At 30.3% G+C, this 18733-nt stretch overlaps 1 protein-coding gene across 2 annotated transcripts in view; it reads right to left on the reverse strand.

Moving 5' to 3' along the window:
- The window catches only part of LOC148306756 (fidgetin-like protein 1), a 58595-nt gene that overhangs the window by 13999 nt on the left and 25863 nt on the right, over positions 1–18733 (reverse strand). The window contains exon 1 of one of the 2 annotated variants that reach the window (XM_088264468.1): positions 8058–8164. The exons of the other annotated variant lie outside the window; for it this stretch is intronic. The gene's annotated coding sequence lies outside the window, so the exon portion shown is untranslated. Of the gene's footprint in view, positions 1–8057; positions 8165–18733 lie in introns of those variants that run through there. 2 annotated transcript variants of the gene reach the window in all.

The following is an 18733-nucleotide window of genomic DNA, read 5'->3' on the forward strand; positions in this document are numbered from 1 at the left end:
TTTTTCCGATCTCTTCCCAAAAAGCGGCCGCGAGCCTCTCAAGTCACCGCGAACAGCGGTCTTCAAACATTTACACGCCATTTTTATCGCTGTAATCTTTGCATAATTGCAGAGATTTTTTTAATCGATCGCATTTCTTAAATGCAATAAAAATAAATTAAGTTTTAACCAGGTTTATATTTGTAAGTGGCGAAGAAGTATTATTCAACTATTTTGAATATTGAAAGCATTAACTATGTGGATCATTGTGATACATTATTTTGAGAAATAAAATGACTTTGTTTTTTGATCCACTCAATATTTAATTAACAACAAACTAATTTAAGTCATTAATCAAACCCTGAAGAGGGCAACAGGTTGTTGCCGAAACTAGTTGGTTGTTAGTAAAAATGTGAGTGGATCAAAAAATAAAGTCTTTTTATTTCTCAGAATAATATATTATTTAACTATTTTTAAAGAATACTTCGATGTCAGATTCTATTTTTATGAGATGTTTAAAGAATAGAAAGTAAGATACTTAGTATGACAAATAAATAAAAATGATAATAAAGCAAATACACTCTCCAATTAAATTTAAAATATGCATATTGACTGGTTTCATGCTAATAAATGGTGTATATTTAATTTAAGTAAATATATACATATGTTATTCCTTTTACAATAGTCGAGTTTGATAGTGGTTCAGTTCGTAGTGTTACGAATTGCAAATGTGAGATTCTATCAGCACACTCGTTATAACACTTAAACGATGTTGTTTTAGAAATTAATTTATTCAGGAATATCTCCGTTATCAAAAAAGTATTTAAATACATAAACTAAATATGTGACTGACAAATAATTGAGAATAATTTATTTTTCATTTGTAGCTTGTAAAAAAGTTTTTTTTTGTAATTATAGTTTGTAAATGATTTTAGGCAGATCCGCGCCCAGATCAAGCACTTTTTGAAACTTTATAAAATATAAGTACTTTGTTTTAAGCCATTATTTTTATTGGTACATTTTTTTCTCCAACTGGTTTCCACAAGAACCTTGTCATCATCAGGATTTAACATGTACTGGGAGGAAAAATGTACCAATAAAAAATGTGATGAAAAACAAAGTTGTTTTATTTTATAACGTTTATAAAATGTGCCACAAAGTATCTACGGAAAACATCCAAGAAACTTTTTGAAACATTAACAAATGATGATTTATGGTTAATACTTTTAGCAATCCCCTGACAAAATATGCCAGAAAGAAAAATTAATTTTTTAAATATTTATTTTATCTAAAAATAAATACATAACTATAAAATAAGCAAGGAAAAACACTCAGTGTAAATAGTTTATGTTTTTTATATATAATTATTGGATACTGTTATTTACAAAAAAATGTTTATTATCTGCTAACCCCAATTATATTGATTGCAGAAGTAAATTTGTATTATTGTTTTATAATATTATATCCTACCGCGTTTGTACAAACAGGAAATGATGAAACCCGATAATATTAAATCATTGCATAGAGATGTTTAGGTAGGTACATATAATTTTTTTTATTTCCGGGCTTAAATAATATTAACCACAATAAATAAACTCTCTTTAAGGCTTGTCATCTCGATACGCCCAACAAATAATAAAGGCGTGTCTATAAAAAGGAAAAAAAGTGTAGAATGGTACATGATTGAAAAATAGTTTATTACTTTGGTATTGTCTTCAACGAAAGCTCTTAGTTGTTTAAACTTTTTCTGTTTATTTCATTAATACTCATATTAATTCAGTTAATCGATTGTGCTTCATTTTGAAGCATATAAACAATTTCCAAAATTTGAGTAACGTGTTTGTCAATCATGGATTGAATGGTAAATGTTTCACTTGAACCAGCCGATGATAGTTCGTAAGTCCTCTGTAGACTCCAATATTTCCATTTCAACAACAAAATAATTAAAGCTATGCTGAGATATCAAGAAAATACATATAAAGATATGTCAGATCCGTAAGTCGAGCAAAATCAAGCTTTTGTGAATAAACATATGTAGATATGGACACACTAAAATATTACGGATCACATTATTCAATTACACAAACGTTTATGATTCAATAATACTTTCGCTTTATTTATTCACACACACCTTAATAACACCTAAAAGATTTTCATAGTCATCAAGAAAAAAGATAGGTTTATTTTTGTTGCTGAATAGAGTAAAAAAGGTTCCGGTCTTATACTATCAGATACCAATTTAACAGCCGGGCAGGGATTCCACACCGAAGTTAATATTTAAATAAGGAGTGTAGATAGCTTTTATATTACTTCTGGCTTTATATTTTCAATGAATTGCGTATTTTGAAACCGCTTGTGGATGTTAAATTTACCGGAAAAATATATTTTTAACCAATGAAATGAAATTTAATGTTATCTACTTCGTAAAAACGTTAATTTTCGCACGGAATCACAGTACTAGCCAGCAAAATTAATCCGAAATTTATGAACGTATTTGTAATTTTTCTTAAATTATGTTTCTTTACATTTCTATTCAACACAAGTTTTTCAAAAAACAAGTCAAAATGTCAAATATATCTTATATATATCTATATTAGCTGTACCTACATACTTTATTGAATCCAACCGAATTAAGTTACGACTTATTTTACGGAAGGTATTAAACATAAAATTCGGATTTTTTATTCGATTGCCCATGCCTAACATATGCCTCTCACAAACGTTTGTATTATAAATATATAAATCAAGATCATGTATTTGATGCAACTGAACGATTAATATTACATTACAAAGCAACCAATCATCTTAATTTGCCATGGATTTCTAAACATTCTTTAATCAAATACGAGGCTGCTATGTTATGTCATAATTATATTAATTATTAATTTAATTATATTTACCATATTAAATGCAAGACAATTTTTTTAAATAACGATGTAAGTAAGTATTAAAAATAAAAGTAACGTATCTCATTATTCTTCTTGACGTTGGCGAAGGATTCTCTATCTTGGGCGACCCGGAACTATTCCCCACGTGTCTCATCCCGGTCCAATCTCTTATATTGCGCACCCAGGATGTTTGCCCTCTGCCAGGATCACGCTGTCCCTCAATTTTCCCCATCATTATCTAATATAAGTAAAAGTACCTAATATTATAATTTAGAATTTACTTTGTGATTTTCCATTTTATAATTTAAATGTAACTTTGTTTTAAAATCACTATAAATATTTTATTATAACTTAACCATAATGTCTACCGTTTTTTTAGTATTAATCAGTCTTGATAAAGAAGCGGTTAGCTTCGAAACCGGTAGACATTATAATTAAATTATAATTAAATATTTATAGTGATTGTAAAACAATGTTACATTATATTGTATTATACCTAATATTAGTTTATGAGCAAGAACTTTTCCTGATAAATTTCCAAAATTAAATACGGCCCTGCGTCTTGGGGCTGTAATTATAATACGAACGTGTTGAGTAACCTTAAAATGGTTTGTTTTTTTTTCTTCTCCTATTTAATTAAGTGCATTTGAACGTCACATTTAGATGAATCCGAGAAGATTATCATTTAGTATTTGGTAAGAGTTGCCACATGATGTAAATCTTCACATATAATAATTATGAAAGGCCGTCTTACTTAATGACGACCATTCATTTTTTGTGAATATTGTCCGAAATTGAAAGAGTTTCGTGAAATTATCTAAGCGACCGCAGACCTGCCTCAATGGCAAATTTAATTATCAGCGGGATATAAAACAATTCATAACTTTCAACAAAATTAATGATTGAAAGCAATTTTGTGACTTAAGTTTAATAATAATAATAATAAAACCCTTATCCGCACCCCAATGGTGCATAGGGCACTGCGTCATATAAACGCAGTGTTATCTTGATCGTTTACACATGAAGGAAAGGTGATCAGCCCTCTGCTTCAGGTACCAGTCCAGGGTTATAATATTGAATAAATATTACAGTGAAAAAATCACTTATATTTATTCTACCCCCCTTGGGAATCGAACCCGGGACCTCCAGAACGGTAGCCGAGCGTGCTGACCATTACACTACGGAGGTGGACTTAAGTTTAGTATAAAAAATAATGTACGTGACTTTTGGAGTTGATTTTGGACTCCTTCAAACAATTTCACTGCGTCACTTACATTAGGCTATTTTCACTTGAATGAATGTCGGATGAATATCGGATTTGAAATACTCTATATTTGAATGGATTTTTAAGATGAATAATTAGAAATATCGATAAATCGTTTTCATTTATATTTGCGGAATTAGCTTAAGGCCCAATATACGAAAAATCACAATTTAATTTTCTTTAAACCCAGGTAACATTTTACCATGACGTTATTTAATTTTTCTTAAAATACTATTTTTGTATTGAAAATTTTAGTTTTTCTTCGAAATAAATATATGGTTTTGCAAAGTGTAACAGAAGGTAAGGAGTTTAAAAAAATGGCAGTACCCTATAATACATGTAATAAAATGTAGGTACCTTTATTTGATACACACGATGATAGTTGGATAACTTTCTTTAAATGCACCTTATGTTCTTTATATTAAAAGAGGGTGAAAATTTAAGATCAATGAAATGTAATTCATTTTATAGTTGCTCATAAAAATACCACAGAAAACTAGTTTGGCAAACGGATTTGAATAAATTGGTCGTTTGATCGAAGATAAAAAATTATACAATAAACGAAAGTGATCCGAATAATATATTTTTCTTAATAGACTCATTAGAATAACTAAACTATCTCTAAAACATAAATTTTAAATCACTATACATCATTCAGCTTGTATTTTTAACACACGTATAAAACTATTATATTTCACACAAAAAATATTAAAAATCGCAGCCCTGTTCGGCTGTCCAAACTTAAAACACAGTAAGGGACATTTTTTTTAAAGCATGTTTTTTTTTTTGCATTTTTGGACTAAGTAGAATCTACTTAGTCCAAAAATGCAAAAAAAACGTACTACAAAAAAATGTCCCTTACTGTGTTTTGAGTTTGGACAACCGTGTTATGTTTATTGTCTTCGATCTACCATTGTGCTATAAATTCGCCAATTTTAGTAATAATAATCGCGTGTGTATTCAATTTTGTAGAGTTAAACGACATTTTTCTTGTAATAATGGTCATATATTGAAAAATTAAAATAAATATGTAAAAAAAAGGTAATTGTCTAAGTATTGTTTCTTCAACGAAAGAAAGCACGGAGAAATTACAAAAATTATGGAGTTTATCCAAATTTTTATTATAGTCGTTAAAAATTTCGTAGCAAAGTGTTATGTTTCGTAGCAATATTGATTTTAAGCACACGCGATACAAACCGAATGTACTCCACTAGAAAAATTGTTGTTTTGACTGGATGAAGGTAAACTATTTGTTGTATGGACTTGAAGTTGAAAATTGATTTGACAAAATTATCCAAACAAAAATGATTTAATTTTGCTTAGTAAATACCACTATTTATTTTAATCTACTGTGACACGTGTTTCGATGCATTCCGCATCATTTTTAAACACCGCATGTGTAGCTAATTCTAAATTTTAGAGTTGGGTCCTGGGGACGAATGTTGAATGCGGGGTAGGAACTATTTCTTATTTTTATTTATTAATTTAATTATTTTTACATTTTAATTTTATTATTATATTGTTTTTGGAACAAGCGTCACAATACGTTTAAGAAATATTGGTATTGACTAAGTAAAACTTAAAGAAAAAAAAGCATAATGATTTCCTTTTTAGAATAAAACTTGATCTTAAATATGCTTAAGTACTTAGTACACGAGGAAGATTAAAAAAAATAGCTTGGGCGTGGTAGCCTATTGTAATTTTCCCTGAAGATTGACGACTGATAAATCAACAATCACTTTGAGTTACATTTTTGTTACACTATGCGGTGGCTATTAAATGGTTACATCATAAAATTTAACAACTCAATTCGAGTCGGACTGATTTAATTCACCTCACAGCGATGCATCGCGTTACTTTGTGGTATGATGATAATAATTATTGCATAATGCTGAAGGGTGATAATCCGATTTCGTCACTCGGTTTCTAATGCAGTGGCCGCACATCCGCATTGTTCTAGTCAGAACGTAGTGAGGAGTATCTCTACAGTACCTACCTAACAGAAGGTAGGTACCTACCTGCATAGGTGCATGCGTACACACTGGCGCGGGTCCGCTTTATATAACAGGTTGAGTTGGTAGGTTACCCGCGATGCCCAGCGCCCACAACCTTTTAGGGCACGTGAATAGAATTTAAACAAATTAAGTACGTACATAATTTTACAAACGGAGAAAATAAAAATATTTCGATAAATTCGGGTTTTGGTCCCAAGCGTGTTGTTTAGGATTTTGGATTGATTCCCTATTCTGTCACTCACATTCAATTCTTATTTTCTAGCATATTAAAAAGTATTAATACAAAAATAAACAAAAATTGGGATAGATAATTTACAATGGTACTTATGTGTTCCATTTCAGTACCTACTTACTTTAAAATATTTCTTACATAGTTATTTTAAAAAAATGTTACGGTTCCTTTTTTAAATGGCTTATGAATGTGAATATTTTATTGAATCAAGCTCGAAAGTTAAAAAAAAAAATTTCCTTGCTAAATTTATTCTCATATTATTTTTTGATATCTCATCAAAGATGAAGAAGAATATGGAAGTCTGGGCATTTACGGGGCTTACGACCGTCATAGGCTGGTTTAAGTGATCACTTTACACACGTGTAACATTCACCAATTCTACCCATTATGGACAACCACACTACTCAAATTCTTGGAAGTTCTATATATATGAACCAATTTAGAAACCTTGTTCATGAATCACTAGAACTTCACTAGAGACATCTATTGGTGAGATATAAAGAAGCTTTTTATTAAGCAGAAACTCTTATATTAGTATGTGAGATCCGAATCCTGGATTATAATCACACACATGAGAAACGCCAGAAAATACCATTTTCATTTTTATTATTAAGCTTATAATTTGACCAGATAATTTATTTACAACATTTTGAGTGTGTCCAAATACTTGTTCACAAAATCTGGATTATCTCCAATTACAGGAGTTATTTTCATATTATTTTTTGATATCTCATCAAAGATGAAGAAGAATATTTTAAGAATATTTTTTATATCAGATTTTGTGAACAAGTATTTGGACACACTCAAAATGTTGTAAATTTATTCTCAACTAATACCGTACAAAATTAGCTATAACGTATTTTTTGAAATGTGATTTTACATTTTTTTACTCTACGTATAGAGAGACGATAGTGGTAATGAGCGTGAATAGCGTGAATTATGTAAATTCCTAAGTATGCTAAAAAAATACTTTTAGAAAGGAAATACAACAGATTATAACGAAAGATAGAACGTACCTACATATTTGAATGCAACGCTGTGTAAAAAATCAAAGCAGTTTATAAATTACTTTAGATTTAAGATTTTAAATATACGGATTATTTACAAATTTATTTATACAGATTAATGATTTTCAAAAGCAGACAACAATAGAAAGATTTTTAAATAAATAATTGCATTAAAAAAGAATAATAAAGCCTCTTATCCACCTCCCACTTACGGCCATTATGAACCAATGCCGTACATAAGTGGAAAATGGAGGGAACAAGAAGTTCTGGAGTAGGTACTCATTTTGATTCATTTAAAAGCCAATAAAAATTGACAGCAAGTACCTAGTTGCATTTCCTTGAAGTCCAATCTATTTTTAATTGATGTTCCATTATATTTTTTTGTTGGCTTTCGAATCGATTTGTCAAAATATCTCTCGGGTCAAGAACCCTGCTCTCGAACTAAACTTATTAATATTTTTTGTGTACGTCTACAGTAGATACGCCCCTTTGATGTTAAAGATTAGTAATTTTGTTGAGAGTTCCTGTTAGAGTACGTATATACGAGTTTTATTCGGATTATTCCAAGCATTTTTTACGATTTGGTACCTATTTATCATGTTGATATCCGTATTTACAAAGCTTTTTAATATTTCATCTACTAACAAAAAAATATATTAAGTTGCTCCTTACCCTATGTATCCTATCCTCATCCAGTTGAAATCTGCTTTTGCTTATAGTTTTTGACAGGTCTAGACCAGTGGTCACCAAAAGATGTCAAGATTTTAATCCGGCCCTCCAAAAAAACCTACGTATAAAAAATGTATCCAGGATATATTAATTATATAGAAAATTGTCATTTTATTGTAAATTCATAGCTACTTATTGTATATTTCAATTCATCAATCGGAATTCGATCTACTAGGTAGTGGACTCAAAGTGAAAAAGTTATTTTATTAAATAAAATGCAGTTCCACTAAGAAATGTCAGTACAAAACTTAAATCTAATGAGAAAAATTATTAATCAAACAAAAATATAAATAAAGCAAATTCAAAGTATGATGCTGCTTCGTGATAATTAAAAATGTCTGTTTTGGAGAAAAATATAAAAAAATATATATATCCGTTTCGATGAGGCAAATGCTTAACGCAAAAATACCCTACGATATACAACCATAACAACACCCAATGAGCAGTGACAATACTGTTTTTTGAGCAGTTCAGCTATGGTTGGCTGTGGTTTTTGGCTGTCGGGCCAGTTCTGGGATGCCTTTGAGGTGACTTCAAACTTACTATATACATATACAGTAAACCCCCTTATAACGCTGAGATAGGTTCAATTTTAAATGACTCATTACAGTAATTTCCGCTAGTTAAAACGTAAAAATATAATTTGAAACATTAACCCCTTGCAAAATTCCCTAAGATAATATAAAGGGGTACCTATGTCAACGTTGCAGGGGGTTTTACTATACTGATTTATTAGGACCTTCTTCACTGATTCGCAGAGTTGAAAAAACGAAGGAAAGGATCGAAATCATATACAAGTACTGATCGGAAAGTATTTCTCGAGTCTATCTACATCTAAAGGAGTCAGGGAGGCTTTACATATCGCTCACTCCTTTCAACAACGTCATATATAAAAAATCGTAAATTTTCAGTTGTGCATGTTTTCGTAATGCCCAGAAAATGTACTAAATATATCCCAGCTAAAGCGGCATATTTTAAACTTAATAGTTACCCGCTACAGGGCAGAAAGTGTTGTTTTTGCATTTGAAGAAAAGGTATTTGCTTATTTTTTTAAATATACTAAATATTTTTCAAACAAAAAAAAAACATTCAGGTTTTACTTAAAAAGATCTGTTGCACAGTGAAAAGTTCAATAAGTGGCTGTATATTTATTTTTAATACATTTCATTATATTTTTAAACTTTAAAAACGATCTCCTGAAAAATCAAGTTTTTTTGATATTGGACGTTGTTGAAAGGAGTGAGCGACATGTCAAAAAAAAAAATGCGTAATAAGAAGTCTATAATAGCTCGTGTATTACAAGATATTAAGGCTATCAAAAGTATTAACGGTCAGGAAATTGATCAATCAATAATAATCGGAGAGTGATTAACTCGCCGGAGTTCCGAGTTGATGAATACTGATGACCATTCGAAGCGAAGGATTGTAATCAGCACCGGTAAGAGTTAGTATTACAAAACGCATGACGAATCGATGGACATATCTGGTATTAGAAGCCAATGTTCATTCACGGACAGGAACTTTAATTACGAAGAGAAATTTATTCTTAATATACCTGTCGACAAAAGATGTGACGGTACACGTGCGTTCGGTAAATAGAGACAAGAGATAGATACATAATACCCGGGTACATGATGTACATACTATACACTACAGATTATAGATGTTAGATGAATCAGTCAAACACATAAATGCCCGGTGCATAATCTTTACATAAAAATGTCGAGGAAGTGAATGTGTGCAAAATTGTTGAAAATAATATGCGATATTAGGTATTTGGTACCTACCAGTACCTATTTATAGCTAGAACAGGGTGTACCTATTTATAGCTGTTTAAGGGTGATCCATCAATTGAAATAAAATAAGTAACGCAGATAGTGAAAAATTACATAATTCCGGTCTTACTTATTTATTGTACATATCGCTCACTCCTTTCAACAACGTCACATATAATTTTTTTTTTTCAGGAGATCGTTTTTAAAGTTTAAGAATGTAATGAAATGTATTATATTAAAAATAAATATCAAGCAACTTATTGAAATTTTTACTGTGCAACAGATCTTAAGTAAAACCTGAAGGGTTTTTCTCCATTTGAAAAATATTAAGTGTATTTAAAAAAAATATTAAACAATACATTTTCTTCAAAATGCAAAAACAACACTTTCTGCCCTACCGGGTAAATATTATGTATAAATGTGCCGCTTTTTCTGGGATGTAGTACATTTTCTGGGCATTCCGAAAACATGTACAACTGATAATTGTCTTTTTTTATATATGACGTTGTTGAAAGGAGTGAGCGATATAATAAATATACATATTACCCCTGAAAAAATATATCTAATGCGTATTTATTATTTTTTTATGGTTTATTTGCATTTTTTGCTTTTCTGTAACTTTGAACTTTGAACTTATCAATGAGCGCATTTATAATATATGTATTTTAAATTAAGTACCATATGTATAAAATAGTTCGGCTGATCATCTTGCCTTTGTGTAATTGAACATCAAAATGGACTAGAATTTCACCAGAGACATCTATGGTGGGATAAAAGGTTTTTATTGAGCAGAAACTCTTTAATTTGTATGTGAGGTCCGAATCCTGGATTTATAAAAAATAACTCCTAATTGGAGATAATACAGATTTGTAAACAAGTATTTGGACACATTCAAAATGTTGTAAATGTATTTTATTGTTGTGATTTAAAGTTGCTAGTAGGCAGGCCCGGGACTGCTATAAAATAAACAAAGCCCGCACGCGCTCCGCTCGGGATAGGGCACAATACCATAATAAGACTAGAATACTTTTCCTCTTGATTTATTTGAGTCGGTGGGCCCAGCCAGTTGTAGCCGTTGGTCACTTTCCATTTCACTCTCTTCAAGGTTTACCGGGCCGTTGCGTAATGCGGTGCCGTGAAGAGTGAAGAGTGAAGATACACCACCCCGCCTCCCGAGGCTCCCGACTTCACCCCGCGCCGCCCCAACTAGTGATCTACAAGACCAAAGCAACCAGAATCAGAAGTAGAGTGAAGCCTGCAGTGATTGCCGCTCTTTCGAGAAAAAATGTTTTATTTCACGTTGATAAAATTAAGGCTTTTTATGTTGAATTTGCACCATATAGTGCAGAGGTGTCAATCTCAAAAGGCGCCAAGGGCCGCATACGGGTTCGCCGGCGCGCCTTTTTTTGTTTTTTGATGTGGCCCGCCGCGGCGGGCCACATCAAAAAACTCAAAAATCTCATTTTCATTTTTATCTAACTTTAAGTTAATAATTTATTATCAAAGACAGTCACATGAGGTACAGTAGATCAAATTTAATAATTTTGTAAAAGAATATCATATGTTCCCGTACAAAAAAATATTTCAATGAAGAATTAAAATAAATGAAAAAAAAAACAAGCCGTAAAAAAATACTCGCGGGATTGACATGCCTGATCTAGTGCACAGTCTAAAAGTAGCAATAATAAAACATAAAGATTTCAATAGTCACCTCACTCCACGTTTATATGAGCTTTACTATTTCAACATCAATCAATCAATAATATAATTATTCATATTTCAGGTTCATTCCATTATTTTATATTAGATATTTTTAGCGGCTTCTTTCTCCTTTATTAATACATTTGAAGTACTGAAAAACAAAGAATTTTCTCTTTCATTTTAAATTTAAAAAATATTATTTTTGTAGCCTTGAGTAAGTTTTTAAAATTCTATTTCTATTTTAATATTTAACCTACAATAGCCATGTAAAATTTTGGCGGGTCGCAATTAATTCTGATTTTATATTTTTGGTAAGCAGTTGAAAGTACGATTTCTTAATAATAATAACATTAAATCATAATTTGAGTTAATGATGCGAACAAACGAATATTTTCTTAATTTTCAGTTAATTTTTGTTACATTTTTTCTCCTCTCTCTCCTCTTAAATCATTTCTATTAGTGTTTCAATGTATTTTATTGTAAGAGGCAAAATCACTCACAAACGAGTGGAAGCTAATAAAAATCATGATTTATTTTATGTGACGAATCATTGCCCAGTTTACTCAACTTAGATACCTCAATCATTGCGTAAATGCAGACGAGTCACTTTGTACCTGTTCATTGTAGGTAAAATGCATTTCATTTTGATGGCTGCAATATACTCCTCGACCGAACAACGGCCATTGCATGTTGTAATTTTTATTATTTTTTATTGTTATCATTTCCCATCTCGTTTTTAGATCTGTTCACACGCTTCACTGGACTTGTCTAGATTATATTAAATGATCATCTTCTCACACATACTTTTTTTACTTTCTTGATTTCGTAGTTACGCATTTGTAATTCATAGAACGTAGAATTACGGCCATAATAACTAACTAACTAACTAACCATCACGCCGCTTCCCCGCAAGGGTAGGTAGAGAGAATCGAACGCCACACCATTCTGTCTTTGAAAACATTCTTCGCCTCTTCTACATTCAAGCATTTCCTCATATCATAATGTAATATAATATCATAAATGATTTACGCCATTATCTTTATCTGATACTCAACATGAAAACCATTAGAGCCACAGCAGGGTGGATACAGTACCCGATGTACCCACAGTGGATGAGATCATTGAGAACTCCCATTGAGACCACTGCTTTATTTTTTTATGCATATTTTTATGTATGTGTATCTGCATTTATTTTATTATCTACACCAATGTGGTGCATAGGGCACTACATCGAAACGACAGATGTTAACTCGACTATTAATTATATGAAGACAGAGTGATCATTCGTCAGAACTGTAACCGCGGATTTGAACACATTTTAAATAGTAACGAATTCATTGTTAAATGTAATGTTACACCTGACACATGAAAGTTGTGTGAGGGCGACTCAAACTTTTTCTACAAAGTCAACTATGTGTTTTTTATGCATGTTTTTTTTTAACATCGATGAATGGTTTCTTGCGCAAAAGAATAATAACGCGTGTGGGCTAAATTAGTTATAAAGTTACTACTAAATTAAGTAATAAAACAATTATTTCAAATGCTGTAAACGAATTTTGTTTTCGAATCACACAGATCGGCAAAAAAATGATCCTTAAAAAATAAATCTGTATAATTTTCGACATATTTAATATTGTCATATTCTTCTTCTTCATATTGGTTGACAGGCCACATGGCCTACACCAAGCAGAAGAGGATTTTTTTTATTTATTTATTTATTTAATATACATGCACATTTACTTTATCTGCATTATATGTATATATACCGTAGAACGGGGCTACTTAAACTTTGATATGTTACTTGAGCCCAGTACAAAAAAAAATCAGATCGTGCTATCGATCGAAGTATCGTGACAATAAGTGACACCTGTCAGGGAAACAATGGATACTGTCGATACGTTCATTATTGTAGACCAAATACAGATTTAAATATTTTTTTGTAATGGGCTCAAGTAACACATCAAAGTTCAAATAGCCCCGTTCTACGGTATATAAATATATTAAAATATATATAAAAAAAAAAATATATATATATTTATATATATATATATATGTATATATATATATATATATAAATATATATATATATATATATATATATATATATATATATATATATTTATATATATATATATATATATATATATATATATATATATATATAATATATATATATATATATACAATATATATATATATATATATATATATATATATATATATATATAGATATATATATATATATATATATATATATATATATATATATATATATATATATATATATATATATATATATATATATATATATATATATAAATAATAATAATTTTATCCGCACCCCAATGGTGCATAGGGCACTGCTTCATATGAACACAGTGTTATCTTGATCGTTTACACACGAAGGAAAGGTGATCAGCCCTCTGCTTCAGGTACCAGTCCAGGATAATATTGAATAAATATTACAGTGAAAAAATCACTTATATTTATTTGACCCCCCTGGGAATCGAACCCGGGACCTCCAGAACGGTAGCCGAGCGTGCTGACCATTACACTAAGGAGGCGGACATATAAATATATGTATGTATATATATATATATATATATATATATATATATATACATATAAATATGTGCAAAATAGATTCGTCACGTATTCACTTATGTTCCAAATATAATACATAACTCGTGAGAATTTTTCGAATTCCTTCTTTTGTCAATGTAATATTAATTGTTCGTGAAATTCTGACCTCAAAAAGTGACCTCCAGCAGAACCTAATAAGCTCAGGCGAATACGGCAATGTGAGATAATTTCAGGACAATCTGTTGGCGCGGCATTAACTTTCTAGACGAGAATAAACCGCAAATTGATTTCTTTGTATGGAATTCACGTAATAAGTGGAATTATTCAAACGTGTTTCATAAATTAACACTCGGTCGTGCCAACTTAAACGGGACATCAAAGTAACTCCTTGATATCGTCATTTTAAAATATTGATCAATTTACATCAAGTGCTTACTAATCAATCAATTATAGCCCACGTCACTCAGGGATTCCTAAGCCATAGCCATTCTATATATAATTGATTGATTTAACACTTGCTATAATCATGTATTAGAAATTTAACAGAACATTAATATAAATACATTTACAATTATGAATAACAAATAAAACAGGTAATTGTAACATTCCATTAACAAAATTTCACAAATTTTAAATGAGTTAAAAGTAAACAGCAGGAATAAAATATAGCAAAAGTTAGGAAGATAAATATATAATAATATAGATAAAACCCTTATCCGCACCCAAATGGTGCATAGGGCACTGTCATATAAACGCAGTGTTATCTTGATCGTTTATACATGAAGGAAAGGTGATCAGCCCTCCGCTTCAGGTACCGGTCCATGGTAATTTCGAATAAATATTACAGTGAAAAAATCACTTATATTTATTTAACTCCCCTTGGGAATCGAACCCGGAACCTCCAGAACGGTAGCCGAGCATGCTGACCATTACACAACGGAGGCGGACAATAAGGAAGATTTAATTTGCGTCTAATAGGCAGACTTAATTTAGATGCGTAGCTATTCATATATTGATACGTAGTATCAATATATTGAGACGTAGCATCAATATATAAATATGTCCTATGTGAACAAAAACAGCGTTGTAAACAAAAATTTGGACACACTTAAAGTATTGTTGTATTTCTTATCTTATCAGGGATATGTAACTTTTTTTTCTTATTTACAAGAAATACTCACTCTTGAGTAAATGAGTTCCTTCACTCGCCACTGGTATAATTCGCACTTCGCTATGGGTTCCGTTGTCACGTTGTTAGTTGAGAAATGCTGAAAATACCCAAACTATGTACTACGTACGAATTAAACGTAAAAATGATCGCAGAAAATTTTTGAACAAACTTTAATTGGATTCTAGCATTTCGAAAACATTACAAATCACACAAGCTATAGATAAAAAAGTCTTAACATAAGTTTGATGATTTTGGGATACATGAATTATCTATAAAGTTGAAAATTCATGTTACTTTATCCGAAATGTCATATCTTCTAAAGTTATTCATCGTTTGTTTTAAGATTTTGACATAACATAGGGCGTTTTTTATATGAGGCAATTTTTTTATATTTGAAACAATTCAATTTATTAAAAACAACTGTGACATGTTTTTTTTTAAATTTAATCTAGGACTGATAAAAATATGCTTTCAAATATGCTTTTTTACAAAAGCTTTTTTGACCATTGCGGTCAAAAAAACTTCTGTAAAAATATTCTGTATCAAAATAATTTTCAGAAAAAAAAAATTTCAGACGTGCGTTGGTGATGATGTTTATCAATACTACAAGTGTTCTTACAAATTTTATACTGTTCATTATGTATTACCCTTATCACTCAATTTTGGGTGCTTTGCAAATAAAATAAAATAAAAATTATGTATCGTCCCGTTGAATTATTCCACAAAAAATACACCGATAATTTATTTATTTCATTTCAATTTAATTTTGTGTGGTCGAATATAATATTAACATAATAATTGTAATTATTTCTTTCACAAATAATATACAATTCTACTTTGGTCAATTTATGTGGTTTGGCATGTGTGTGAGGTCTCGAGATCGAAATCTAGAGTAGTAATCAATGTTGTTTCTCTTGAATGCAGATTACCTTGCCTTCATGGCAATTCTACATAACCGCTATACCCTATAAAGAAGATACTGATGCAATTTGCAAAATATTTTATAATGAAAAAATATTGAAAAATTATTCAAACACACATCAGTTCTTTTTTTAAAAGTAACTAACTGTACTCGGCCACGCGTTGCTGTGGCTCGGTCTGAGGTTTAAATAAAAAGAAATATAGCGTCCAAAAACACAATATTTTTTTACAAAAAAAAAAAGTCATTAATTGAGAATTGTAACTTTTTATTTGTTAAAATTATGGGTAGAAATGTAAATATTACACAGTGTAAAGCAATCTGTTGCAGTGATTTTCCTGACAAAGAGACAGGTACGTCTCGAAACCGGTAGACAAAAAATCTCGGTATGTGGTTATATACCAATATTACTAACATTTTTGTAAAAAAAAACAAAAGCCAAAATGACAAACCACATGGTAAATGTCTAAATATGAATAAAATTAAGGATATTAAAGAGATAAATTAAATCCGTCAATGACAGTCTTTTAGCCCTGTAAATACTCTGACTTCTTTGTCTCGATTGAGATATTAATAAATAAATAAAAATGTTATAAGTTAAGATAAAAAGTGTGACTGTGAAACCAATGTTATAATACTTTTGAATAAGAGTAATTATTACTTTCCATTGATGTTTTTTTTTTATTTTATTTATTTAAGGAAATGAGTGTTACAGAATTATTAGATGCATCACGCAGGCTCATCCAAGAGTACTCTTCACTTCAATAATATTTAAAAGCGTTTACAAATCGTGCATCAACTTTCACTATACTAGATTCAACGGTCCATACAAATATCCAGAAGCTTTTGTTTAACTAAAAAATGAAAATAGCTTTGAATACCACATAATCGCCGACAAAAGGCTTCTGAAATTATTATATCACAATGCTCACTTTTCTGTGTAATATATTTTTTTGTGTGTTTAAATTAAAATAAGCGAAATTTGGCTATGCGGTCTTAGTACTCGTACACGATATTACACACCGTCATTTTTTTCAATACACAATGATTGTCATTCTGTTATTTCGTAACGTGTTATTTTATTAACATTGGTCACTACATTAATCACCGCACTAGAAAAACTCGTATAATGAAAGTATTTGAGAAAAATCAATATTTTATCGGCATGAATTACAGTTTTTAAAAAGGTAAACTAGTTAACCTAAAACTTATAATTTAACTATTTAAAAAATTAAATATTTGTACAATACCATTTATTGAGTTTTATTTCATTACACACTACTAGTTTCGAAAACTAATGTTTCTCTAATCACCTGTCAATAAGACATCTGTAGTTTTGAAACTAGTCGTGGTGTTATCAAATAAATTTATTTATTGATTTGGCGTTTAATTTGTAGAACTCCGTTTTAATTTATGTATTAATTATAAATCAAACACAGATTTTTTGAGTCTACTAAGTTGTATTGTATTAACAAAAACACACATCGTTTGATAATGCCCTAACAAGGCGAAACAATTGTCACAATATAATTTTAATGTGTTTTTGTTAATAAAATACAACTTAGTAGACTCAAACAATCTGTGTTTGATTTATAATTAATATACAACATTTTGAGTGTGTCCAAATACTTGTTCACAAAATCTGGATTATCTCCAATTACAGGAGTTATTTTCATATTATTTTTTGACATTTCATCAAAGATGAAGAAGAATATGGAAGTCTGGGCATTTACGGGGCTTACGACCGTCATAGGCTGGTTTGAGTGATCACTTTACACACGTGTAACATTCACCAATTCTACCCATTATTGACAACCACACTACTCAAATTCTTCGAAGTTCTATATATATGAACCAATTTAGAAACTTTGTTCTTGAATCACTAGAACTTCACTAGAGACATCTATTGGTGAGATGTAAAGAAGCTTTTTTATTAAGCGGAAACTCTTATATTAGTATGTGAGATCCGAATCCCGGATTATAATCACACACATGAGAAACGCCAGAAAATACCATTTTCAAATTATAAGCTTAATAATAAAAATGAAAATGGTATTTTCTGGCGTTTCTCATGTGTGTGATTATAATCCGGGATTCGGATCTCACATACTAATATAAGAGTTTCCGCTTAATAAAAAAGCTTCTTTACATCTCACCAATAGATGTCTCTAGTGAAGTTCTAGTGATTCAAGAACAAAGTTTCTAAATTGGTTCATATATATAGAACTTCGAAGAATTTGAGTAGTGTGGTTGTCAATAATGGGTAGAATTGGTGAATGTTACACGTGTGTAAAGTGATCACTCAAACCAGCCTATGACGGTCGTAAGCCCCGTAAATGCCCAGACTTCCATATTCTTCTTCATCTTTGATGAAATGTCAAAAAATAATATAATTAATACATAATAAAATAAAACTCAATAAGTGGTACTATCCAAGTGTTTAATTTTTAAAATAATCAACATGTCATTC

The sequence above is a fragment of the Brachycentrus maculatus genome, unplaced genomic scaffold, assembly GCF_059751285.1.
Source record: "Brachycentrus maculatus isolate JH-2025_06_01 unplaced genomic scaffold, ASM5975128v1 h1tg000227l, whole genome shotgun sequence".
Taxonomy (NCBI): Eukaryota; Metazoa; Arthropoda; class Insecta; order Trichoptera; family Brachycentridae; genus Brachycentrus; species Brachycentrus maculatus.